This window comes from Corvus kubaryi, unplaced genomic scaffold (assembly GCF_017639235.1).
Source record: "Corvus kubaryi isolate FWS band 111438036 unplaced genomic scaffold, C.kubaryi_AGA036_p1.0 36328, whole genome shotgun sequence".
Taxonomy (NCBI): domain Eukaryota; kingdom Metazoa; phylum Chordata; class Aves; order Passeriformes; family Corvidae; genus Corvus; species Corvus kubaryi.
Genome location: NW_024580849.1, coordinates 1 through 25826, shown reverse-complemented (window position 1 = coordinate 25826; position 25826 = coordinate 1). Strand labels below are relative to the sequence as shown.

At 48.4% G+C, this 25826-nt stretch overlaps 3 long non-coding RNA genes across 6 annotated transcripts; 1 reads left to right on the top strand and 2 right to left on the bottom strand.

The window, feature by feature from the left end:
- Positions 1-466: 466 nt before the first annotated feature.
- On the bottom strand, positions 467-6498 carry LOC121660496. Its single transcript, XR_006014689.1, has 2 exons — positions 6420-6498; positions 467-6353 (listed from the first exon to the last, which is right to left on the bottom strand). It is a non-coding gene; the product is annotated as an uncharacterized LOC121660496 (long non-coding RNA).
- Positions 6344-9593, top strand: LOC121660495. The gene is made up of 2 exons (XR_006014688.1): positions 6344-6863; positions 7832-9593. It is a non-coding gene; the product is annotated as an uncharacterized LOC121660495 (long non-coding RNA).
- Positions 9594-11513: 1920 nt separating this feature from the next.
- LOC121660494 lies at positions 11514-25820 on the bottom strand. Of its 4 annotated transcripts, none has more exons than XR_006014685.1 (3): positions 25292-25820; positions 24334-24441; positions 11514-23976 (listed from the first exon to the last, which is right to left on the bottom strand). It is a non-coding gene; the product is annotated as an uncharacterized LOC121660494 (long non-coding RNA). The 4 variants fall into 4 exon arrangements; XR_006014684.1 differs by lacking the exon at positions 25292-25820 and adding an exon at positions 24912-25010; XR_006014686.1 differs by lacking the exon at positions 25292-25820 and adding an exon at positions 24912-25002 and having other exon boundaries at positions 24334-24438.
- Between the last annotated feature and the right edge of the window lie 6 nt (positions 25821-25826).

The window sequence follows — 25826 nt, the reverse complement described above, 5'->3', positions numbered from 1 at the left end:
TATCCTAACTCTGTCAGTTTAACCCAGTGTTATCCGCTTTTATTGTTTTTTTTTTTCTTTCCCCCTCTTTTTATTTCCCTATTAAATTGTTATTCTGACTTGGTGTCTCCCACTAGTTTGTTTTCAAACTAGCACAATGATAAAGAAAACAGCCAAGGAGTGGCTTCACTTCCCAACCTGTACACATGATGCCATCTTTTACTCGAGATTTAAAGATGAGGGATTAGGAAGTACACCCCCCGCCTCACCGGGTAAGTGAAAAAATGATTAGTGGTATTTCACCAACGGCCGGGACGCCGTTGGGCGGGTCGCCCCGCACCGCTGAGTGCGTGCCCGGCCTCCCACTTATTCTACACCTCTCATGTCTCTTCACAGCGCCAGACTAGAGTCAAGCTCAACAGGGTCTTCTTTCCCCGCTGATTCCGCCAAGCCCGTTCCCTTGGCTGTGGTTTCGCTGGATAGTAGGTAGGGACAGTGGGAATCTCGTTCATCCATTCATGAGCATCACTAATTAGATGACGAGGCATCTGGCTATTTAATAAACATATAAAATTATATGTTTCTTTTCCTGGCTAAGTAAAGAAGGCCCGTCCACCTGGTCGAATCCGAATTTGTGGCCCAAATATGGGCGAGACACGTTATGACAGGTGAACCCCTCCCACCCAAAACCAATTCCACTGTCCAGCTGGAACCACTCAGGGAAGGGGCCTTTATTTTAAGGGTACAAACAATCTGGCTTTGCTTGCAAATATATGTACGATATCAACGGAAGAGAAGAGCGCTCTGGATGCCAGGGTCCGGGCTAGTCTCCCTAGCCTCGTTTTAGAGAGTCCCATGGCGTCTAGCAACTCAGAGTTCTTCTCGTACCATTTCCCCCGCGCTCCTAAGGGGAAACCAGCGAACTCTACCGATGTTACATTTGTGAGGTCACAAATCTGTGGAAGAAGGCGTTGATACTTTTTTGCCTTCTCCGCAGCGGCCTCTTTCAGTGAAGAGTTGCTGTGCTCGTATCTCACTGTTACGTCCACTACAAGCACCTTAGCATCCTTTACGAAGATTAAATCAGGCTTAAATAATTCATTTTCTTCATCTCTCAGGTGCGGCTCCTGGAAGACCGTCCAATTCTCCCTCTTAGCTTCTCGGCTAAGGGTTTCACAGATGAAATTATGCCTTTTGATCCTGGCATCCTGAGTAATTGGACACTTTCCGATGACATGGAACGCTGATTCATATTCGGCGCCGCAGTGTCTGCAGGATCGAATGCAGACATCGTGTCTACCCCTTGCTAGGAATTCCCGAGTGGGGTAAACATTCGCTCTTAATTGCAACGCAGTTATGAGTTTTCTGTGGGGGATGCCGCAGTAATGCACCAACCAGTCATTACTGATCTTATCGTTCTCAAAATTTTCAATCCCATGGCCCTGGGCAACCAGATGTTTCCATTTCTTAAATTCAACCTTCCGCCAATCACACGGTCTAGGAAGGCGAAGCTTGGAACGTGGTGCCTCCCACTCAGACAAGGCTTCACTACCCTCACTAACAACTTCCATCGACGGGATGGGATCCCAAATTTGGGGGATGGACTCTCATACACCACCAGCTTTAACCCATAATTTCTCATATATCAATTCCAGATGTTCACCCTTCAAAAAGGAAACCAAAGTCCCATCCGAAGATTGAGCTAATTTATGCAATCTTCACGCTTGAATACTAGGTATAAGTGCCGCCAATTTGATGAGTCCCAGCCCTCCGTCCTTAAATCTCGAATACAAGATGGCATCACATGTACTAGTTGGAAGATGAAGCCACTCCTTGACCGTTTTCTTTATCATCAGGTCAAGGGATTCGAGGAGCCCAGCTTTTACATTGGTATGGTCAGCCAGATATATCAGTCTAGGGATGGTATATGTCCTGAGTATATCAGCTTTCTGAAGAGGTTTAAGTGGTGCACTCCCAATCCGATGGAACCCCTCTTCAAGTAGGCCCACTGTCTAAAACTAACCAGGTAGACCTGCTGGCTCAAAATTTACCATCTGGCTCTCCTAATTCAGCAAAAAATGAACTAGCTCTGGTGAACTTAGAATTTTACAGATCGGATTTGTGTGTTGCTAACGTATGTGGTCATTTTTCTGAGACGATTAAGTTGCAAACTGGGCTTAGCTCCAGAAGGTGTACCTCCTCGTTGGTCCCGCCAGATGCCCCACCCAGGGTAACCGAATCGGCCTCTGCCCCAGTAAACGGGAGAACATGGACCCTCCCGCCCTATCGAGTGGCTTCACCCTCCACTCAGTAGTACCTATCCGGTGACAAAAGCTTGTGGTGGCAATTCTCATGCAACCCCAGACCGCTTGCCAGTGGGTCGGGAGACATGAGCCATCAAGCCCCTTACCCATGGGGTGGTATAGCTGGGTAAAGTCTGGCGGCGCTTGGAAGGTAGTGCTGCCATGACTCTTGGGACCTTCCATCTAACTTGGACTTTTGCACGAGGTACTCCTTGGCTAGCCAGGGCCTGCTTGGCTGTCCTCTATGTTTTTGAGGGGAAACATGTCAGTCAAGTAGCTGTGAGACAGGGCAGGTATCCCTCGGTGGTATGTGTCTTCCATCATGGGGGCAAGCCTGGGCCTGTTGTTGCGTCCTGCCACCAGAGGGCTCTGTGCTGCTCACAACCCAGTGGGGTTGAACGGTGGAGATGTGGCAGGGAACCAGACCCCATCGGGCACAAGGCTTGGATTGCAATAGGGATTGGACTTTCATGGGAACGCAGCATTCATGTCGTACAGGGCCACGTCACTGGTAGCCTTGGTTGTGCCCGAGTCTGTTGACAAGCCAGATGATTAAAATCCTGCTTGTCAAACACTGCAAGGTGTGTATTCATAGCCACGTCAATATACCATTTAATTGACTAAATATCGATTGCTACTTAGGTGGACGGGGCACCTTTACTTAACCCGGAAAAGGTGCATATACACGTGTGTACGCTCATAAAATAACTAGGACTGGCGGGAGTTAACTATGACTCTCTTAAGAGGGCATAGTTGCTAACTGGGCATAGCTGCAGAGGTCGCAACTCCTCGTGGTCCCGCTGGATGCCCACTGGAAAGGGCAACTAAGTCGACCTCTACCCCAGTGTGAGTGAGGGGGTCGTAGCTCCCCTCCCTGTTGCTGGACTCGCCACCCAGTGGTAGTTTCACGAATTGCAGAAATTGTTGGCACAGCCATTCGCTGTAGCCCAAAGCCTTGTCCACGGGCTTTGGTTGGACACAGTCGGCAGTTTGGTCGAGAGTTCCAACTGCCAACTTTGACAACCCTCATTTGACTTTGACCAAACGCCAACTTTTGGTCTGACAGTGGTACAATCTGTAGTATTGCAGTACGTGTCAACGGCCACTCAAACTGATCCTTTAGATCCGTGGGTCAGAGATGCCAGAGTTCTATCACCTTCTGCAGTGTTATGTGAGGAAAGTCTCAATCTTGTGTCTTTGGAGTTTGTAAACTCCAGATTAGTTTATAAAGTTGGTATCCATCGGGGTAACACTGCGGAGTGCTTGGCTGTACTTCCTGAACCATATGAGTTCTTGCCCTCTGGGCCGGATCAGGAAGAAGAAATTGAGTGTGAAGCAAGAGAACCTAAGGAGCTATTAACACCTGAGGCTCCTCCCAGGACCAGTGAGGTCGTGACACTAACAGGAACTCCCGCTATGTCCATTCCGGACAAAAATCCATCGTGTCCATGCTGTATGACCTGGTTTACTAGGATGCTAGGGCTGGTCAACCATCTGAAAAAGGCCCATGGGCAGAAAAAGATCTGGTTTAGATGCACTAAACGTGGTAAGCAAAATCTTAAATACCACAATATTGCCTGTCACGTCCCTTGGTGCAAGGGTGATGCGTGTGTGGTTCCCACAGGCAGTTGGGTCTGTGAGGTTTGTTCCCGTGGTTTTGCTACCAAGATAGGACTGGGCCAGCACAAGAGACTGCAACATCCTCTTGTGCAAAATGTGAAATGGATTGTAGCCTCCCATTCTAAAGAGTCATCTTTACAGGTTGCGCATAAGAGAGTATGGACCGAAGAGGAGGAGGCTCTTCTGAGTCAGTTGGTGGTGAAGTATGCTGGTAGCAGGAACATCCAGAATCAGCTCATAGCAGAGCATATACCATCAAAGACGCCCAAGCAGATTAGTGATAAGAGACGCCTGCTGGAAAAAGGTCCCTCAAAGAAAGTTTGATCTATAGAAGGCAGAGAAATAGGGAGAGAAGAACCTCCCCAGTCTGCTGAAGGGCAAAGGACGCTTGATGCTCCACTATCATGATGCCATCAAGCTGAGGCTATCAGCTGGCAAATTCACCATGTGCCAGGAGGCCTTTGAGAAAGTATTGTGTGGGCAAGATCCGCAGGTGGTGGTGAATGAGGTGTATGAGAAGTTTTGGGATAGCCTGAATAGGCTTAGCCATAAAGCATCCAAGTCGCAAAGGCCTCGTGGCCAGAAAGCATCCAAAACAACAACTAAGTGGATGCAGAAAAGAGCTGTGAAGCATGGGAAATATCTGAGATATCAGAAACTGTTCCAGGTTCATAAAGGGAGGCTGGCACGGGTTATTCTGGATAACACGGAAGCCCTGCAATGCCAAATACCATTGGGCATTGTCCACAGCGCATTTAAAGAGATGGGAAACACTGGTTTGTTTTAATGGTCTTGAAACCTTCCTTGTATACAGGGAAGCAGATAACACCATGTTTCAGGACCTGATTACTGAGAAAGAGATTGGTAAGAACTTGAGTGAGATGTGTAAAACCTCTGCTCCTGGGCCAGATGGGATTACTCTGGGTCATCTTATTAAAATAGACCCTAAGTTTTCCCAGTTGACAGAGATTTTCAACCTCTGGCTCGTTACCAGAACTATACCGGATGCACTATGGGACTGCCAGACAGTTTTGATACCCAAGTCTTCCGAGGAGGAGAGACTCATTGATATCCATAACTGGAGACCTATCTCCATTTTGCTTCTGTGGTGTTTAGCTTATTTTCCAGGATCGCTATGGCGAGACTGGCTGGAGCATGCCCCATTAAGCCCAGACAACGGGGTTTTATTAGTGCTTCTGGTTGTTCTGAGAACCTGAAGCTGTTACAGCTTCTGGTTAAAAGTGCTAAACAGGAGCATCAAGATCTGAGGGTTGTGTTTGTGGATATAGTCAAGGCCTTTGACAATGTTTGTCACCACCATATCATCACTGGTTTAGTTAGGAGGGGGGCTGATTCCCATGTGGTCCACCTGGTTAGTGAGATGTACAGAAACATCACGACGTACATTGACACTAAGAATGGGAAAACAGACCCAATTAACATCTGCTCCAGTGTCAAGCAGGGCAACCCCATGTCACCTTTGTTATTCACCCTGGCACTTGACCCTCTTCTGTGTAAACCTAAAGCAGAAGGCAAGGGGTTCCATCATGGTGGGTTTAAACTTACGGCCACGGCCTTTGCTGACGATTTGGTGCTGCTGAGTGACTCCTGGGAAGGTATGTGTCATAACATCAAGGTTCTGGAGACCTTTTGCACCTTTACTGGTCTTAGGGCTGGCCCTGGATACCCACTCCCTGAAATGCTGTAACTTCGCCTATGCAATAAACAGCTTTCAAGAGAGACGCCTGAAGTCCAGACATCCTTCGTGAAACTTTCTCCTATAAATTGGAGCCCACGTTTTAGAGGGGCAAAAAGGGAGTTTTCCGCATATAGGAGACTTCTCGGTGAATGTGTAGTTGGTTGCTGAAACTCAGTGATCTGAGTAGCTGCAAAAGAGACGCTTGAAACGAAAGCGTGTGCCGCTGCTAACGAGAGGAGACGCCTGAAACAAAGGCGTGTGGAGGCCGGACAGACACTGCGACGGGTCAGCGCCTGGACCGGACCTCAACAAGAGACACCTGCCGCGATGGGTCAGCAAAGGTGAGCACCGAGTAATCGAGTCATGGGTCAGCATGCGTCTGCCCAACAGAAGGATGTCTATCAGCACCTAAAACCTCTAATTAAGTCTAGTCCAACTAAATTGGCAAAAAAAGAACTGAAAGATCTCATAGCATGGACTGTGACCCATGTCCCAATCGCTGACTCTAAAGCAGTCTACACCAGAGACTTTTGGGACTCAGTGGGAATCAAATTATTTAATGCCATATCACGCCGGGACAAGAGAACCGCAAAACTCATCCCGGCTTGTGCAGCGTTAGTAGAAATACTCGCTGCGCCCCGCCCCACCGCGCAGCTCCGCCCTGCCCCCTCGCCCGCCGCCCACTCGCCCGCCGCCGCCTCGATCGGCCGCGCCGGAGTCACGGAGCCAGTCCCCCGCGGCCCCGCCGCCTCCTTGCCCGCCACCGCCTCGATCGGCCGCGCCGGAGTCACGGAGCCAGTCCCCCGCGGCCCCGCCACCTCCTTGCCCGCCACCACCGAGATTGGCCGTGCCGGAGTCACGGAGCCAGTCCCCCGCGGCCCCCCCGCCTCCTCACCTGCCACCCACCGAGATTGGCTGTGCCATTGCCCCCCTCGCCGGGCCCCATCCCTGCGCCACAGCCGCCCCCGCCGGGGTGCCCCAGCACCGTGTAGCTGTATCTCTCCGCCGCCCAGCAACATCCCTCCACGCAGCTCAGCCTCGCCTCACAAGCTGCGAACAGGGGGGGAACGGAGGGCAATGATGCAGCTCCAGTGGCAGGGGAGATGGAGAGCTGCTCTGCTGGAGCTGATGCTTTAAATCTAACACAAGGAAACCCTGAAAAGCAGCCAGATTTGTTTGCAATGAGCCCCAGAGTCTCGCCAGCAAGCAGCGGGGATCTTGCAACCCAGAAAGAGAAAACAAGTTCCAAGAGTTTGTCAGATGTCATACATGAAATCCCTATTTGTGCTTGGTCTTTGCATATTAAGTGCTTTAATTAATTAATTTTGAGTTGATTATTCTAAAATTGAATGTTACAATTAACCCATCAGCCCAGGTACAAAAATCCAGTTCCATTATCAGTGTTTTCATTTGTTTAAAGTAGTTTATTAAGAGAGTTGCACCCTTCCCAGTTAAAATTTTCCCAGTTAAAAATCACAAACTTGCCCCTTCTCAAACTTCAAACCACTTGTACACCATAAGAGTTACCTTTCCTGTGTTTACTGTATACTTTTACAAGTGTTTTGAGGTGTGTTGGATGTATTTTAATACTTTTTGTAGGTGTTTCACTTGCATTTTGATTCCAAGGCCAAAACCCCACCCAGTCTTATAAGCCAGCGGCTATTTTTAGCCACGGCCATTATTCTGCAGGCAAGCTCCATGGCAACCTGAATACCTGAATTTTAATGAAGGCATTGTATTCCCTTATCTCGACCAATACCCACCCCCCCCCCCCCCCCCCCCGACAACGATGAGCCATTGGTGGACGGAGATGATCCATCAAAGGGAAAGCACCAATCGCTTTGGACCAAAGGGGCGGGCTGTGGGCGGACGGGGGGCGGAAAAAACTATAAAAAGGACAAAGCGGAGAGGCGGGGTCCTCTTTTCCCCTCTTGCTCTCTCCAGACTAGCTGTGGGAGACATCGGTGCTGGGCATTATAAGCCTTACCCCTTTTAAGGGGCTTTTAGTAATTTTTTTAAAGTCAGCCCAGCACTGCAAGTTCTTTTTCTCTACCTGAGGTCTAGTGCTGTCTCAGCCAGAAGATCTCATATCCCTGCGCTCCTGGGGCATACCATCTACTGAGCCATAGGATCCCAAATTTTTATATTTTTCTGATTTCTGTAATTTTTCAATTTTTCTGTTTTCAATAAATTAATCTTTTTAAGAGTTGTCTCATTTCTCACATCAGAGCTACTTTCTGAATCAATACATCCTCCAAAGTGCTCAGATTATTCTCAATTCACAGATTGGTATGAAATAAGACGCCAGATATGTAAAGAAGAAAGTCTTAGTCTATTAGCTAAGCCTGTGATAGCTAGCCAACTGCCTGACAGCCCTAAAACGTGGGTTCCCATCCCCACTCTAGAAATTAAAGAACTAAAAAGGGTTGTAAGAGATAGTGGTATTTGCTCACCGTATCTTAAACAACTGCTAAAAAGTACCCTAAAGAGAACACATCAAACTTTAAAACGCATTTTAGATCAACAGAAAGGGGGAGAAGCCCAGGCTACACCTCAAAGAAGGTTGAATAAAGCCTTGTATGTTTATAATTTCTTGAGCAGCTCTGCAGAAGAGCCTGACCCCCCCATTTACAGACATTTCTTGAACAACAAATAAACAAAACTTGAAAGAACACCCCCCAGTTTTACTTAAGAATTTAGAATCAGGAAAAATAGAAAGACCATACGATCTTACAACATGGGGAAAGGGATTTGCATGTCTCTCCACAGGTGAAGGAATCAAGTGGATTCCAGCAAAGAACGTGAAGCCGTACCACGCATCAAAGCCCGTTGTCGGTTCCACTTCAGCCAGTGACCCCGCAAGTGGAAGCCGAGAAGCAGCACCCAAATGTGAACTAGGCAGAACCACTGAGAGAAGATCATCTGCCAGAAACGGCTCAAGAAAAGAATGGAGTTTTAGTATTATTTGTGCAGATGCATGTTGATTTTACCTTTTGTGTTTGTTTTTGCAGTGAAGCTTTACCTGTAAATCAACCAAAGACAAATGTTCGGGTTGCTTTAGCCAAGTCCGCAGGCTCCGACACCATCTGTTTATCCAACACGAGCCCTGACAAACCTTTCTCAACATATTGAGTTGAGTGCCTTTCCCAGATTTTGGTAATGTTATTTTTGATAAATACTGGCCATATGATAATCATCACATTTCTCCAACTCCCAGCCCAAAACACATAACTTATATTGATAATTTTAAAGTTGATAAATCTGACCTTCAAGAATTAGAAATTTTAGGCACAGTAAAGAAGTAAGTGCCACTTCTTCTATGATCAGTGACTTGCTGACAGATGAAGAGGCCGTCAAACATGACACTTTACAAAACAGAGCTGCCCTTGACTATCTTTTACTAGTACATGGGCATGGCTGTGAAAATTTTGAAAGATTGTGTTGTATGAACATATCTGATCATTCTGCTTCTATTCATAAGCAGCTGCCAAATTTAAGAAATCTAGCTAACCAAATTACAACAGATGAACCATCTTGGCTAGACAGTTTGTTTGATGGTTGGAGCTTTGCAACCTTGGCTGAAGGAACTTTGTAAAGTCGGCTTAATTATTTTGGTAGTAATAATTGTGGTTATAGTAGTAGTACCCTGTATACTTCAATGCATGCAGAAAATAATGAATAGGACAATTTCTAGTATTTTAATAGTTCAACAGAAAGGGGGAGATGTTGGGGAGGATGAAAGTTTGGTAAGAAAGTTTCACAGGTATGTAGACTTGGCAAAGATCTGTGAATGTAGAAACTGGGGATGAGATAGAAATGGAAGCAAGTTTTGGTATAGAGTAAAAGATGTTTTGCTGAAACAGTGATCGATGAGTAACTGAGAAGGCAAAGGCTGGAGATGAGTTGGAAGGAGATTTTTAGGAGTACGACAAAGGGATGTGACTGCAAACAAAGACATGTTTTTCACCAAGTAAATAAGTCTCGAGAAGAGCATAAGTAAATAGAAAACATGTCTTTACCAAAAAGAGAGATATGGCAGGCAAACAAGAAATGTCGATGCAGGAAGACGAAAGGTCTGAGAATTTTCCACTATAAGCTTAAATTGTAACTTACTTACTTACTCTTGTGATTGGATAATAATGACTATAATATGGTGATGGTAGTAGTTATGATAGGCTATAGGCAAATGTATTGTGTATGGTGCTGATTGGTTGTTATGTATTAAGATACTCTGCAAAGAAAAGCATATAAGGCTTTGTAACTTGAACAGAAAGCGGCTTCAGGTATGCCTACAGCTGGAGCTGGCAGCTGTAGGGCTGGCTCTGGATACCCACTCCCTGAAATGCTGTAACTTTGCCTATGCAATAAACAGCTTTCAAGAGAGACGCCTGAAGTCCAGACATCCTTCGTGAAACTTTCTCCTATACCTTCTCCCACAAATCTGTGACCTTACAAATGCAACAGTCATTGAGTTCATAGGTTTTCCCTCAGGAGCGCGGGGAAAATGGTATGAGAAGAACTCTGAATTGCTACAGGCCCTGGGACTCTCTAAAACAAGGCAGGGGAGGATTGCCCGAGCCCTAGCATCCAGAGCGCTCTTCTCTTCTGTTGACATAGTACATATATTTACTAGTAAAGCCCAACTGTGTGTACCTTTAAATAAATGAAGGCCCCTTCCCTGTGTGGTAAGAGCTGGACAGTGGAATTGGTTTTGGGTGGGAGGAGTTCATCCATCATACCGTGTCTGGCCCATATTTGGGCATCAAATTCAAATTGGACCAGGTGGATGGGCCACCTTTACTTAACCTGGAATAGAAACATATAATTTAGATGTCTCTATAACTCGGGACGTGTGTTGCTAAATGGGCTCAGCTGCAGAGGTTGTACCTCCTCCCGGTCCCGCCGGATGCCCTGCATAGGGTAACCGAGCCAACCTCTGCCCCAGTGTGGGAGTATAGAACGCTCTCGCCCTACCCTGTGGCTTCACCACCCACTCGGTATACCGTTTCCAAACTGGTGAAACAAACTCATGCAACTCATGACACTCTTGCTGGTGGTACATGAGACATGAGCTGTGAGCCCTTCACCCACAGGGCGGTAGAGTTAGGTAGGGTTGGGCAGTTGCTTGGAGGGTAGTGCTACCATGACTTATGGGCCCCTCCACCTTGGAGCCTGGTTTTGCCGTTCGCCTATCAGGGCCAGCTTGTGTGACCTCTATGTTGTGAGGGAGACATATGTCACTCAAGCAACTGTGCGACAGGGCCAAGGTGCATTCATGACATACAGGGCCACATCACTGGTAGAGCAAGGCATGCCCCAATCTTGACAAGGATTGAGTCTCCAAACCAATTATGGGAATCTCGTTTGCCACACGCTGTGTGGCGTGTCTGATAACCCTGTCAAAACTTACTGATTGCAACTTAGGGGGATGGGCCACCTTCACTTAACACGGAACAGGTGCATGTACGTACGTGTATGCTCAATAAATGAGGGCACAGTTACTAACTGGGCTTAGCTGCGGAAGCCACGCCTTCTCAAGGCCCCGCTGGATACCCTTTGTGGTAATGAAGTCGGCTTCCACCCCAGTGTGAGAGAGGGTATAATTGCTACCCCTCACCATCGCTTGGACTTGCCACCCAGCGGTAGTTTCCCAAGCCTGCAGAAACAAATTGCTTGGCACACTTGTTTAACTGTCGCCCAGAGGCTTGTCCATGGGCTTAAGTTGGACACAGTTAGGAGTTTGGGTGAGGGCCAGCTGCTGACTTCGACTGCCCTCACTTATACTGTCATTACTGTTTGTTTGATTTGGACAATGGTGCAATCAATGACTTTGTGGTACATTTGAACGGCTACTCAAAGTGACCCTTTAGATCTTAGGGTCAGATCAGCCAATGTCATTCCATCTTTATCCCCTGTGTTGGGAGATGTTGGGCTCAATCTGGTGTGTCTGGAGTTTTTAAACTCCTCTGTTTACTCTGAGGTTGGAATCCATCTGGGTAGTGTCTCGGAGGGATTGGCTGAGTTCCCAGAGCCATATGAGGCCTTGCCACCTCGGCCTGCTTGGGATGATGCATCAATTTGGGCATGATTGAGGAGATATTGAGGAGCCCAAAACACCTGAGGCTCTCTCTGGGATCAGTGAGGTGGGACACCAGTTGGAACTCCTGTGGTGTCTGTCCCAGACAAAAATCCAGCTTGTCCACGCTGTTTTACCCAATATAATCAAATACTGGGGCTGATTGAACATCTAAAGAGGACCCATGGGCTGAAAAAGATCTTTTTTAAGTGCTCTAAATGTGGTAAATGAAATCTTAAATACCACAGTATTGCCTGTCATGTCCCACGGTGCAAGGGGAATGTGTGTGGCTCTGTAATGTATGCCAGAAGGGGTTCTCTACCAAGATAGCACAAAGGTTGATGCATCCTCTTGTGAGAAACTTGGAAAGGATTGCTTCCTCCCATCCTATAGAGTCATCTGTGAGAGCAGCCCATAAGAAGATATGGACTGAGGAGGAAGAGGCTCTTCTGTCTCAGTTGGTGATGAAGTATGCCGGTAACAGAAACATCAGTAAGTTGATTGCGGAGCATATTCCATCTAAGACGGCAAAGCAGATAAATGACAAGAGACACCTTCTCATGAAAGGTCCCTCCAATGTGGTTCAATCTGAAATCAAAGGTGAGTCTAATGTTGAGAGAGAAGAGCTCCCCCAGGTCACTGAATTGCCGAGAGAGGGACAGCTGAAGCTCCACTATTGTGATGTCACCAGGAAAGGGTTATTGGCATGTAGATTTGCTAAGTGCCAGAGTGCCTTTGAGAAGATTTTGGATGGGCAAGATCCACAAGGGGTGGTGAATGATGCTTTTGAGAACTGTTTTGGTGGCCTGAGTAAGGCTCTGCCACATTACAAAGGCGACCAGGGATCCACAGTCGCAAAGGTCCCATGGTCAGCAAGCATCCAGAATGACAGCTAACTGGATGCAAAAGAGAACAAGAGAGAAAGAGAGCTTAGTTACTAACTGGGCTCAGCTGCAGAAGTCACATCTCCCTGTGGTCCCGCTGGATGCCTGCAAGGGTAACTAAGTCGACTTCTGCCCCAGTGTGAACGAGGGTGTAGCGGCTACCCCTCCCTACTGTTTGGACTCACCACCCAAATAGTAGCCTCATGATTCGGTGTCACACAACTCATACGAGTCATGACATGAGCTGCTGACCCTTTGCCCAGGGGGTGGTGAGCTGGATAAAGTCGGGCAGCTGCTCAAGGGGTAGCGCTGCCATGACTCTTGGAATCCCCCACTTTAGAGCAGGATATGCCAATCGCCTAGCCAGGGCCAGCTTGGTTGACCTCTGTGTTTTGAGGGAAACACATCAATCAAGCAACTGCACGCGCAAGGCCATCACTCTAATCTGTCAGAACCTGGGTGTGTACACCACTTGTTCCAACTACATGGGGGCAAGACTGGACCGGTTGCCGTATTCTGCCACCTGGATGCTCTGTACTGACTGCAACCCAGTGGCACTGAGTGCTGGAGACATGGTCTTGTACCAGAGCCCATCTGTGCATACAGCTATACCCCAGACCGTTGGAAAGGGCATGCGCATCATGCCGTACAGGGCCATGTCACTGGTAGTGCATGGCTATGCCCCAATCCGTGACCGATTAAGACTCCAAACCCTGATTGGGAAACTCGTTTTGCTGCACGCTGCAAGGTGTGTACCATGACGTCATCCATTTACCACTTCAATCTTGGGCCAAAATTTACTGATTTTGACCAAGGTGGACAGGCCACCTTCATTAAACCCAGGAAAGTGTGTATTGTGATATGCTCAATAAATGGGAGCAGAGTTACTAACTGGGCTCAGCTGTGGAAGCCGCACCTTCTCGTGGTCCCGCCGGATACCCTTAGTGGTATCTAAGTTGGCTTCTGCCCCAGTGTGAGAGAGGGTGTACCCCTCCCTATTGCTTGGACTCACCCCTCAGTGATAGCTTCACATCTTAGCTGAAACAAAATTGTTTGGTAACAGCTCTTATTGCTGTTGCCCAGAGCCTAGTCCATGGACCTGTGTTGGACACGGCAGTGTGGGAGAGGGCCTACTGTCAACTTTGACTACCCTCACTTGGACTGACATCTATCTTTGACTGGTTTTGGAACAATGGTACAATCAATGAGATTGCTCTACGTATCAACGGCCACTCTGACTGACCCCTTAGATCTGAGGGTCAGTACAGCTGATATTGTTCCACCTTTACCCCCCACGCTGGCAGCTGAGAACCTCAATTTAGTATGTTTGGAGTTTGTTAATTCCACGATTGACTATGACAGTCATTGGGGAATTGGGGAGAGGTTTGCCAAGTACCCTGAGGCATATGAAGCCTTACCAAATAGGTCCACCCGGGATGGAGAAACTGAGTGCGTGCTTAAAGATCACAGAGACAGGGATGAGCCTGAAACATCTGCAGCTCTCCCTGGGACAAGCTCAGGCATGATACCGATTGATACACACGTGGTATCTGTTCCTGACAAAAATCCATCCTGTCCATCCTGTGATACCCGATTCAGTTGGATGCTGGGGCTGATTGACCATGTAAAGAGAACCCACAGGAAAAAAAAGATCATCTTTAAGTGTCTCAAATGTGGTAAGGAAATCCAAAGTACCATGTTGGGGTGGGTCAGCCTGCTCTCGGGCTGAAACCATCAAATGTCAGTCACCAGAAGAGATCACTGAGGTCTAGGTTACCTCCCCCTGGGTGGCTCCCAATCCTAAATTACCTCCCCCTGTTCCAGAAAGTTGTCCCTTTTTTAGTTATTCATTGGTTCCCTGTTATGACTCCTGCCTCCCCGTTTTCCCCATTTGTTCTGAAAAATTGTATCCTCCCCTCTGCTTGTACCCCATTGGTTGCTTTCCATTTCCCTGCCTTACTCCACCCCCCCATAAAGGGGACTAGCCCGCATCTCCTCGGGGCTTTTGCTGGTCCCTGGTCCCTCCTGCAAATAAACCTGTTGGAACTCACACCAGAAGCCCCTCCCGCCTTCTTTGCCTCCGGGCAAACGCCAGCCTGATCATCGGCTGCCCGACGTGTTTCCCCTGAGGAGGAGCCAGCGCACGCACCCATCTCATGCCGATTCCACTGAGCCGTCCAGCGAGGACGCTGTGGAGGCTAACGCTGCGTCCCCTCTGCCCGAGGGCACGCCGGGGCTTGTGGTGACAAGCCCCCAGTTGCGTTAGTACCACAGTATCTCCTGCCACTTCCCACAGTGCAAAGGAAATGTGGAAGTAGTCCCAAAGGGTGATTGGATCTGTGAAGTATGCCAGAAGGCTTTCTCTACCAAGATTGGCTTGGGACAGCACAAGAGGCTGGCGCATCCTCTTATAAGGAACCTGGAAGGAATTGCTGCCCCCCATCCAAAGGAAACATCGGTTAGAGGAGCCCATCAAAAGGTGTGGACTGAGGAGGAAGAGGCTCTTCTGAGACAATTACTGATAAAGTATGATGGTAACATCAATAACTTAACTGCAGAGCATATTCCATCTAAAATGGCAAAGCAGGTATGAGATAAAAGATGTCTTCTAAAAGTTCCCTCTAAAGCTGTTCAACCTGATAGAGATGGCTAATGGTCCTAATGTGGGGAGAGGAGAACATCCCCCATCTGCCAAATTGCTGATAGAGGGACTGCTATGGCTCCATTATTCATGGGCCTTGAATCCTTCCCTTCACAGAAGGAAGCAGATAAGACCGCTTGTAAAGCCCTGATTATTGAAAAAGAAGTGGAAAAGAATATCAAAGAGATGAGGAGGAACTCTGCTCCGGGGCCACACGGGATTACGTTGGGCTGTCTTGTCAAAATGCATCCCAGGTATTCCCTATTGATGGAGATCTTCAATTTATGGCTCGTAACCAGAACTCTTCCTGCTGCCCTGAGTGAATGCTGGTCAATCTTGACCCCTAAGTCTATCGATATGGATAGGCTTAATGACATCAATAACTGGAGGCCTACCACCATTGCTTCTATGGTGTTTAGGTTATTCTCCAGGACTTTAACAGCAAGATTGACCAAAGCATGTCCCATAAACCTCAGACAAAGGGGATTTATACATGCAGCAGGATGTTCTGAGAATCTGAAGTTGTTGCAACTTATTGTCAAACATGCGAAAAAGGAGCACAAAGAGTTTGGGATTGTTTTCGTGGACATTGTGAAAGCTTTTGACACCATATGTCATCAGCATATTATCATGAGTCTGATGCAGAGAGGGGTTGACCCCCACATTAAACATCTTGTTGGCAAAATTTTACGGACATCGACACCAAAAAGGAAAAGACAAATCCTTTTAAGTGTCAAACAGGGTGATCCAATGCCACCCTTATTATTCAACACGGTGCTTGGCCCTCTATTATGTAAATTGGAGAATCTTGGTGAAGGCAACTGTCAAGGCAGTTTCAAAGTTACTGCCATGGCCTTCGCTGATAATTTAGTGTTATTGAGTGACTCCTGGGAAGGTATGTGTACGAACATCAAGATCCTAGAGACTTTTTGCCATCTAACTGGTCTCAAGACACAGGGGGAGAAATGTCATGGCTTTTACATCAAGCCAACTAAAGACTCTTCTTATACCATCAATGACTGTCCAGTGTGGATGATAAATGGCACCCCCCTTAATACGATCGACCCCACTCACTCTGAGAAATACCTCGGTTTACCCTGGACTGCTATAGCAGATACAGGTTTATCCAAAAAACCAGAAATTAGCTCTGTCAGATTGGTGACGCACCACTAAAGCCTCTTCAGAAAATCAATATACTGAAAACTTATAGTATCCAGAGATTGGTACACCCTGCCCACCACACCAAAGTAAAAGTTGGGCTCCTCAAATCCCCTGACTTGTTAATTCAATCTTTTGTCAAGGAATACCTTCATCTTGCACCAAACATCTGTGATGCTATCTTGTACTCGGATTGTAAAGATGGTGGTCTGGGTTTCTTCAAGTTGGTGGCGCTTCTTCCAAGTATACAAGCACGGAGATTGCATAGACATAAAGAGATAAAGAGAATATCCCACCCGTTTGGAAGCCTATTCCATTACCAGAAGGTATCCTTGCTGAGGGTGAAGATGCATCTGAACCGGAGGTTGCCGTTCCAAAGATCCACTGCCCAAGACCTTGTAACTGACAGAAACATGAATGCAGTAAGTGGAAGCAACTGTTATTCCACGGCCACGGTATTGAGAACTTTGAAAATGGTAATATCAGTAATTGGTGGATAGCAAGGTACAGAGGAATACCGCACAGAAAATTGATAACTGCGCTACAACTGAGAGCCAACGCCTTCCCCATTTGAGGGTTCCTGGCCAGGGGTAGGCAAAATGAATGTGTGAAAACCTGTAGACATTGTGGCACTGGTAATGAAACACCAGCCCATATTATTGGGAATTGTCCAATACCTCAAGAGGTCAGGATTAAAAGACACAATTCCATCTGTGAGATGCTTAGCTGAGAGGCTAAAAAGAAGAATTGGACTGTATTCCACGAGCAGCGTATCAGAGATGAGAACAACGAGTTATACAAGCCAGATCTTTCTTAAAGGAAAGGCATTCGTGCTGGACATGATGGTCAAATACCAGCACTCCAACTCATCCTTGAAAGATGCTGCCAATGAGAAGGTCAAGAAATATTAGCAACTTCATAGACAAGTTCAAGATCTTAAAAATGCAGCAGACATTGAATTCATGGGCTTTCCTGTAGGAGCGCAAGGAAAGTGGTACGAGAAAAACTCTGAGTTGCTACTGGCCCTAGGTTTCTCTAAGAAGAGGCAAGAGAAGACTGCCTGGGCCCTGGCATCCACAGCTCTCCTCTCTTCCATTGACATCGTTCATATGTTTGCAAGCAAAGCTCAATCGTTTCTGTTGATGGAAAATAAATACGGCTGAATGGCATTGCTGGACAGTGCGTAGGACACATGAGAACAATACAATTCTGCCAATCGTCCTGTGTCGCCCACTGCCCGTATTTGGGATAAATTTAACGATCTGGACCAGGTGGATGGGCCACCTATACTTAACCCAGAAAAGAAATGTATAATCATATATGTGAAAGGAATGGGAGGGATTTATCTCTACAAACTATGGGTCTGCTGGTGGATAAAGCCAGATACTGAGAGATGAAAGAAGCAGTGGGAGGAACCATAAATATAGGAATTCCAAAATAGGAATTCCACTGATTGACACAAACTGTTAACTCACCCAAGGCTGTGCTAAATCCCTGGATTTAGAGAAAAAGAACAGAGACACAAGGAAAAGAAAAGGGGGGGTATACATTAGAATAGGGTCTGTATTAGGTGATTCGGGAAGTCTGTACCTCTCATGTACCTCAGCCAATGGGGAAAGAGAGAGGGAAATGCAGCTGGGAAATTAGGATAAAAAGGAGGCTGCGTCCTCTATCAATCTGAGAGACCCATGGGAAATGCCCATGACCTCTCTCTTTATTCAAATAAAGTAACAGGACTCCTCTATCTCCTTTTTGGACATAAACCTCTGGTGTTTGTGGATTAATTTTCCTGACATATGTTTAGTAAGAAACCATGAAGGTGTTCCTGGAGTAAGATCAAATGGAACAAGCGTATAAGAAACTGTGGACTCAAGCTGGAGGAGACAGAGAAAAGATACTGTCAATTTGGGAGACCAAAACGGTGACTGAACCAATTGGCTCGTATAGTGCAGACATAACTTTGGAGTGGGAAGCACCGTCTTTAAAAAGCAAATTTCCTAAACCATGCAATTGGCAAAAAAATTGAATTCAATAAATGGACTAAGTTATTGTCCCAGGACTGCGGAATCACAAATTTTGAAGGAGACAAAGTTAGTAATCATTGGCTGCAAAATAATAGACGCATACCTCACAGGAAGCTCCTTTCAGCATTACAGCTGAGAGAGAATGTCTACCCCACGAGAGAATTTTTAGCCAGGGGTAGACAGGACCAATACCTCAAGGCAAGCAGACACTGCAAGGCGGACAATGAAACTTGCACCCACATCATTGGCAACTGCCCAGTTACACAGGATGCTAGGATTAAGAGGCACAGTTACATCGGCGAGGTGTTGTCTAAAGAGGCAAAGAAGGAGGACGGGGTAGTGTTTCAGGAACCGCATATAAGCAATAACAACAAAGAGTTATATAAACCTAATCTGGTACTGGCGAAGGTCGCCCAGGCATTTGTCGTGGATGTGACAGTGCAGTAGGAATCAGCCAAAACATCGCCGGAAGAAGCCACTCCTGAGCAAGTGAACAAGTACAAACACCTGGAGAAAGAGGTATGAGAACGTACCAATGCAAAGGACGTTGTGTATGAGGGCTTAGCTACAAACTGGGCATCGCTGCAGAGGTCGCACCTCCTTGTGGTCCCACTGAAAACGCTGCGAAGGGTAATGAACCTGACCTCTGCCCCAGCAAGTTATTGTTGGAATCATCAGCCAACAATAGTCCCAAAATCGGTGAAACAAATTTAAGGTAAGAGCTGTGGAGCTTTTTACCCAAAACCTAGCCCACGGGTTTGTGCTGGCCAAAGATCAGCAAGTGGTTGGGGGTCCACCACCAATCTAATACTTCCTCTCCTTAATTTGCTACAAACTAAAATTCCGGATCTGTAAAATGGGGCCATCGATACGCTTATTCCAGGTATTGACCAGCACCCAGACCAGCCCTTCTGACTGGGTAGACTGGGGCCTAGCAATTTAAAACTAGACCCCTTGTCTAACACTGAAGGAGACCTGTTGTCTGCAAATTTACCATCTGCCCCCCAAGATTTGGTGGAAAATGAAAATGAACTGGTGGTGTTGGAGTTTTATAACTAGGGAGTGTCTGAAACGAATGAATGTGTTCATTTTTCCACAAGTTGGGAGGGTTTGAACAGGCTGCCAGAGGTGTACAAACGTCTTACACCTCATCTGAGTGCTGGAGAAGACAGCTGTCTCCTTAAGACCAACAAGTTGTTTGTACTTAACAATGGGGAAAAAAGCAGCGAGGAAAAGACAGAAAGCACATCAGAAACATCACCTCCCGAGCCAGAGAACAACACGCCAGCAAAATCCCCACCCGTCCCAGGGAACAGCGTGAATCGGACACCGGAGGACATTCCAACAGTGATGATTCCCGACAAAAATCCACCATGTCCATGCTGTGGAACCCGGGTGGACCATGTGTTGGGCTTAATTAAACACCTGAAAGGGGCCCACAGGAAAAGGAGGATTCGGTTTCAATGTGCCACATGAGGGAGGGAAAACAGTAACTATCAGTAACTACTGCTAGTCGTTTTCCTAAATGCAGGGCAACAGCTGAAACAGCTCCAGCAGGGCAGTGGATCTGTGAGGTTTGCAGCCGTGACTTCAAAACAAAAATCGGCCTGGGACAACACAAAAGATTGGCACACCCGATTGTCAGAAATCAGGAAAGGATTGTTGCTTCCAACCCGAATGAGACCTCTGGCCGAGGAGCTCACAAAAGGTGTTGAACCAAGGAGGAAGAACATCTGCTGCTAAGGTTAGAGGCTCAGTTTTGGCAAAACAAAAACATCAATAAACTCTTAGCCAAACACATTCCATCCAAGACAGCAAAGCAAATCAGTGACAAAAGGAGATTGCTGCCCGAGGAACCAGCTGTGGGCATGGGAACAGAACCTGGGATCAGTCATCACACAGATAATGAGGAGAATAGCTGGGGAACATCAACCAGAGAGGGAGGGGCAGCTGCAGGCCCATTAGCAGAGAACTCTGGGTGAATGGCTTTCAGCTGGGAAACTCAACACCTTCCCACAGGCATTCCAGCAGTTACTTCATGGCCACGAGATGACATCACTGGTCAATGAGTCAGGGCAGGACTGCTTCGGGATGCCTCCATATGATAAGCCAGATAAGAACATCAACCCAAGATAAGAACAAAAGGAAGACCCAGGAAAGAAACTCAAGAAGACCTGTCAGGGAGCAATCAAGAGAGGTAATTACCTGCACTTCCAGTGCCTGTTCCATCTAGATAGGGGGAAATCAGCCAAGATTACTCTGGATGATGTTGAAGGTTTGTCCTGTGACATGCCACCCCGCGAAATTTATTCAGCATTTAAAGCCAGATGGGAAACACCTGGCAAGTTCAAGAGCCTTGGGAACTTCCAAATTAAAGGGAAAGCTGACAACAGCGCTTTCAGGGACTTAATTATGGCTAAAGAAATTGAGAAGAATGTGCAGGAAATTAGCAAAAATTCGGCTCCTGGTCCAGATGGGATTACCCTAAGGGACCTCAAGGAGATGTACCCCAAGTTCTCCCAGACCATGGAGATAGTCAACCTTTGGTTAACATCAGATAAAAATCCCAGACATGGTGAGGGGATGCAGGACTGTGTTAATACCAAAGTCAGCCAAACCGGATTGTTTAAAGGACACTGATAACTGGAGACCCATCACAATCGATTCCATCTCGTTAAGACTGTTCTCCAGAATAATGAGAGCAACGTTGACTAAGGCATGCTCCCTCAACCCAAGGCAAAGTGGCTTTCTAAGAGCAGCGGAATCCTCTGAAAACTGGAAACTCCTACGAACAATAATTCCATCTTCCAAAAGAGACTACAGACCGCTGGGTGTCGTATTCATGGGCATTGCTAAGGCTTTTGACACCGTGAGCCACCAGCACATTCTACATGATCTGCAGCACAGGGAAGCGGACCCCCATGTCACCAGACTGGTGAGATGTATGTATGAGAACATCCATACATATCATCACATTAAAACCTGCTCAGAAAATGGACATTCCAAACAAATAGACACCATTCCTACACTAATATACTTGGCAGACCACAAGGATGCAAAGCAGGGCTCCTTGAATCCCCTGACCTACAAATTCAATCGACTGTCAAGGAATGGCTACACTTAACACCATGCACACATGATGCCGTCCTGTACTCCAGCATGAAGGATGGAGGTTTGGGTATCACCAAATTGATGGGCCTCAATCCAAGTATACAGGCCCAAAGATTACGTCGACTTGCCCAATTGTCGGATGATGCCTTAAGATTGTTCCTGAAAGAAGAATGCTCCGATCAAATCTACAGGAAATTATGGATAACAGCTGGAGGAGATAAAGAAAAGATCCTGTCCATATGGGAGCCTAAACCTAAGACAGAACTGCTGGATGGTGCAGGTGATGAAACAACATCAGAATGGGAAGTAGCTACTCTGAAAACTCAGTGTCTGCGACCATGTAACCGGAGGAAACAGGAATTTACTAAAGGGAAACAGCTGGTATCCCAGGGCCCTAGTATTACAAACTTTGAGGAGGATAACATCAGCAATTTCTGGATCTTTAGATACAGAGGCATACCTCACAGAAAAGTAATAACAGCATTGCAGCTGAGAGCCAATTGTCTACACCACAAGAGAGCTCCTTCCTGGCAAGAGGAAGACAAGATCAGTGCGCCAAAAGCTGCAGGCACTGCAAGGCTGAAAATGAAACGTGCTCCCACATCATCGGAAACTGTGCAGTAACACAAAATGGCAGGATTAAAAGACACAACTACATCTGTGACATGTTGATCAACAAAGCTACAAAGGAGGATTGGACAGTGTTACAAGAGCCACATGTGAGGGATGACAACGGCAAAATGTACAAACCAGACCTGATCTTTGTAAGAGAAAAACAGGCATTGGTGATGGAGGTGACAATCAAATGTGAACGCACTGAAGCATCTTTACAGGAAGCTGCAACTGGAAAAGTGAGAAAATATCAACATCTTCATGAACACATTCAGGAACTCACCAATGCAGGAGATACCAAGTTTGGGGGCTTTCCCGCTGGAGAGTGGCGCAAGTGGTTCTGTGGAACAAATGAGCTCCTAGAGGCCCTGGGTCTCTCCAAAACAAGGCGGGAGAAGACTGCCTGGGCCCTGGCCTCCAGAGCACTCCTCACCTCAGCTGGTATTGCTCATATCTTTGCAAGCAAGACTGGCTCGGTTGCATAGAGTCGTTATTGCTTATGCTAATTTAAAAAAAAAAGTTAAATCCTGATGGTACATAAGGACAGTGGGAATGACACAATTCTTCCAAGGATGCAGCATTGTGTTTCACCCACTTTTGAGACTAAATTCTACTGATTTGGACCATGGTGGATGGGTCACCTATACTTAACCCAGAAAAGGAACATATATGAAAATAAATGCTCAGTAAATAGCCAAATGCCTCATCATCTAATTAGTGATGTGAATGAATGGATCAATGAGATTCCCACTGTCCCTACTTACTATCCAGAGAAACCACAGCCAAGGGAACAGGCTTGGCAGAAGCAACACGGAAAGAAGACCCTGTTGAGCTTGACTCTGCTCTGGCGCTCCGACGAGACATGAGAGGTGTGGAATAAGTGGGAGGCGTGGTGCACACTTGGCAGTGTTGGGTGACCCGCCCACTGGTGTCCCAGCCATCCGTGAAATACCACTACTCTGATTGTTCTGGTGAGCACACCTGGCCTCCCGGGTAGAGGAGGGAAGGCTCCCCATGCCGGCAGCAGGCAGACCGTGTCTGAGACCCCAGTGGGGAGACCTGGCCTTCCGTGACCACACTTGGCATGCTGGGGACACGGGGTACACCTGGTCCCCTGTTCCAGTGGGGAGATGTGGCATCTCATCCCAGTGGAGGGCACACCTGCTTCCTGTGACCAGACTTGGCCAGTGGGAGACAGGAGTGTTTCCCAGGCCTGGGTACCGCTGTGGTCCCTGCCGACTCAGTGCCTGAGCAGGTCCCAGTGAGCCCTAGCACATGTTCCTCCCCCCACCCTTACCTCCCTGAACCACCAGCCCATGGTGACATCAGAGTTGTCTCCAGCCTGCTCAAAAGTAGAGAGATCACAGACAGGCATCCACGCTGACATCTCAAGTCTCTCTGGGCTGCTAAAGAGAAGTGAGGTCACAGGGCCTCCATGGTGACATGCCAGGGCTCTTAAATCTTCCACAGACTTGAGACGTCACGGACAGTCACAGTGGCTGCATGGTGAGAACACTACGGTCTCTATGTGCTCAGGAGCCCATTTGGCACAGGCACTCACTGAGGTTCTGTGGTGACATCCCAGTGGTCTCTATGCTCCTAAAGAACACTGAGGTCACAGGCAATCCCAGGGGTTCCATGGCGACATCCCAGGAGTCTCCCATCTGCCAAACTGCACTGACTTCACACGCTGTCACAGGGTCTCAATGGCAACATAACAGGTGTCTCCAGGCTGCTGAGCAGACGTGATGTCACAGGCTCTCACAGGGGTTCCACAGTGACATCCTAGGTGTCTCCACGCTGCTGAAAAGCTGTAATGTCACAGGCACTCACAGCGGCTCTACGGTGACATTCTGAGGGTGTCGAAGGCTGCAAAAGAACCATGAGGTCACACGCTGTTACAGGGACTCCATAGGGACATCCCCCCAGGTGTCTCCAGGCTGCTAAAAAGCTTCTTCCTCACAGACACCCAGAAGTGTTCCATTGTGACATCCCAGTGCTCCTAAAGAACACTGAGGTCCCAGGCAATGACAGCAGCTTTGTACTGACATCCCATGTGTCTCTAGGCTGCTAAAGAGCTCTGACGTCACCGGCAGTGACAACGGCTCCACGGGGACATGCCAGGTTTCTCTAAACTGCTGAAGAGCAGTCAGGTCAAAGGCCCTCCCAAGGCTTCCATCCTCACATTCCAAAGGGAGCCAGGTTTTTAAAGAGCCCTGAGCTCACCTGCACTCACACGGCTTCCATGGTGACATCGCAGGGCTCTCTGGGCCTTCTAAGGAGCCCTGACAGTGACAGACGCTCCACGGTCACATCCTAGAAGACTCTGGGCTGCTAAAGACAGGTCAGGAGCAGTCATAGGCACTCCATGGTGACATCCCAAGGCTCTTTAATCTCCCTCCTCTCTCTGTCACCGCCACCACGGCCACCACCGCCACTGCCCCTCTCCTGCGCCTCACCACTCCGCACTGCTCCCGGGGAGAGAAGGAGGGAGTCTTTAGGAGCCGCCGGAGTTCCTGCCTCCCGCCCCGCCCCCGGACAGGCAGCAGCGTGAGCTCTCTAAGCCCGGGGACCGGGTCTCTAAACCCGCCGTGCCCCTGCCCCGCCTCCCGCCTTCATTTCTGCATCGCTCCCTCGCCCCGCTGCGCTCCTGCTCGCCCCCGCCGCGGGATGAAGAAGAAGCGGAGGACCGTGGGAAAAACGCCGTAAAACCAAAGGACTCCAAGCGACCCAGCCAGAAATCTTTTCGCAAAGAGACGCCGCGCAGCCCCCCGCCACCACCCGCAGCCCGTGCCCAGCCTCACCCGTGCCCGGCTTCCCCTGCTCGCCCAACGCGCCCGCTGCCCCCGCGCAGCCTCCTCCTCTCCCGGCCGCCGCCGCCGCCAGCCGCGCCTGGGACCCCGGGCGGCGGCGGGAAAAGCCTTTCCCGTGCTGCTCCGCGCCACCGCCGAGCCTGAGCGGGGAGGGCGGGGCGGCCTGGGCCGCGCGCGGGCCCTGCAAGGCGGCGTGGGGAGCGAGGGGAAAAGAGAAGGAAGGAAAGAAATGCAGGAGAAAAAGCGGCCTGGGCTGGTGCAAAAGGGAAACAACCAACTACCACACTCTCCTCTAAGACCCCTCGCCATACCCGCACCTCCGCCTCCCGCGCCGAAAAATAAACCACCCCGCAACAGAAACACAAAATTACCTCCTCTCACCTCGCGGAACCAAAGCCGAAAGCCGGCCAAGGGCGCCCGGCCCTGCGCTCTCGCGGCGGGCGGGGGAACTCGCGCCGGGGCCGGTGGCTTGGGGCCGGGCTCGGCCGCCCCGACGCGATCCCCGCCGGCCGGGCTGTGTGTGGGGGCCGTGTGGGCTCTGGGGCAGCGGGGCCGTGGCGGCGCAGGCGGAGCGAAGGTGCTGATAGTGAGGCAAAACATTTGCAGAGAAGCTGCTAAAGTGCCCTGAAGGCCTCTGCCAGCCAGTCAATCCCTTTAGACTGTAAAAGTGCAGTCCTCTTTGCTAGGGTAGGTTCTTCTAAAATCTTCCTCCTTGGAGTATGTGGAGGTTCCTTCCTGGCAGTGACGCCCACCAAGGCTACTCCTGGAGGTGAAGAGAAAGAGAGCTGCCACGAGTGTTGGTGTGGGGAGTTACATCGAGCTCTACTTCATAACTGTTTCTCTTTGCTTGCTGAAATACGACTGCTTCCCTGCTGCTTTAATAGAGTGCACTCTATTGTGCTCTAC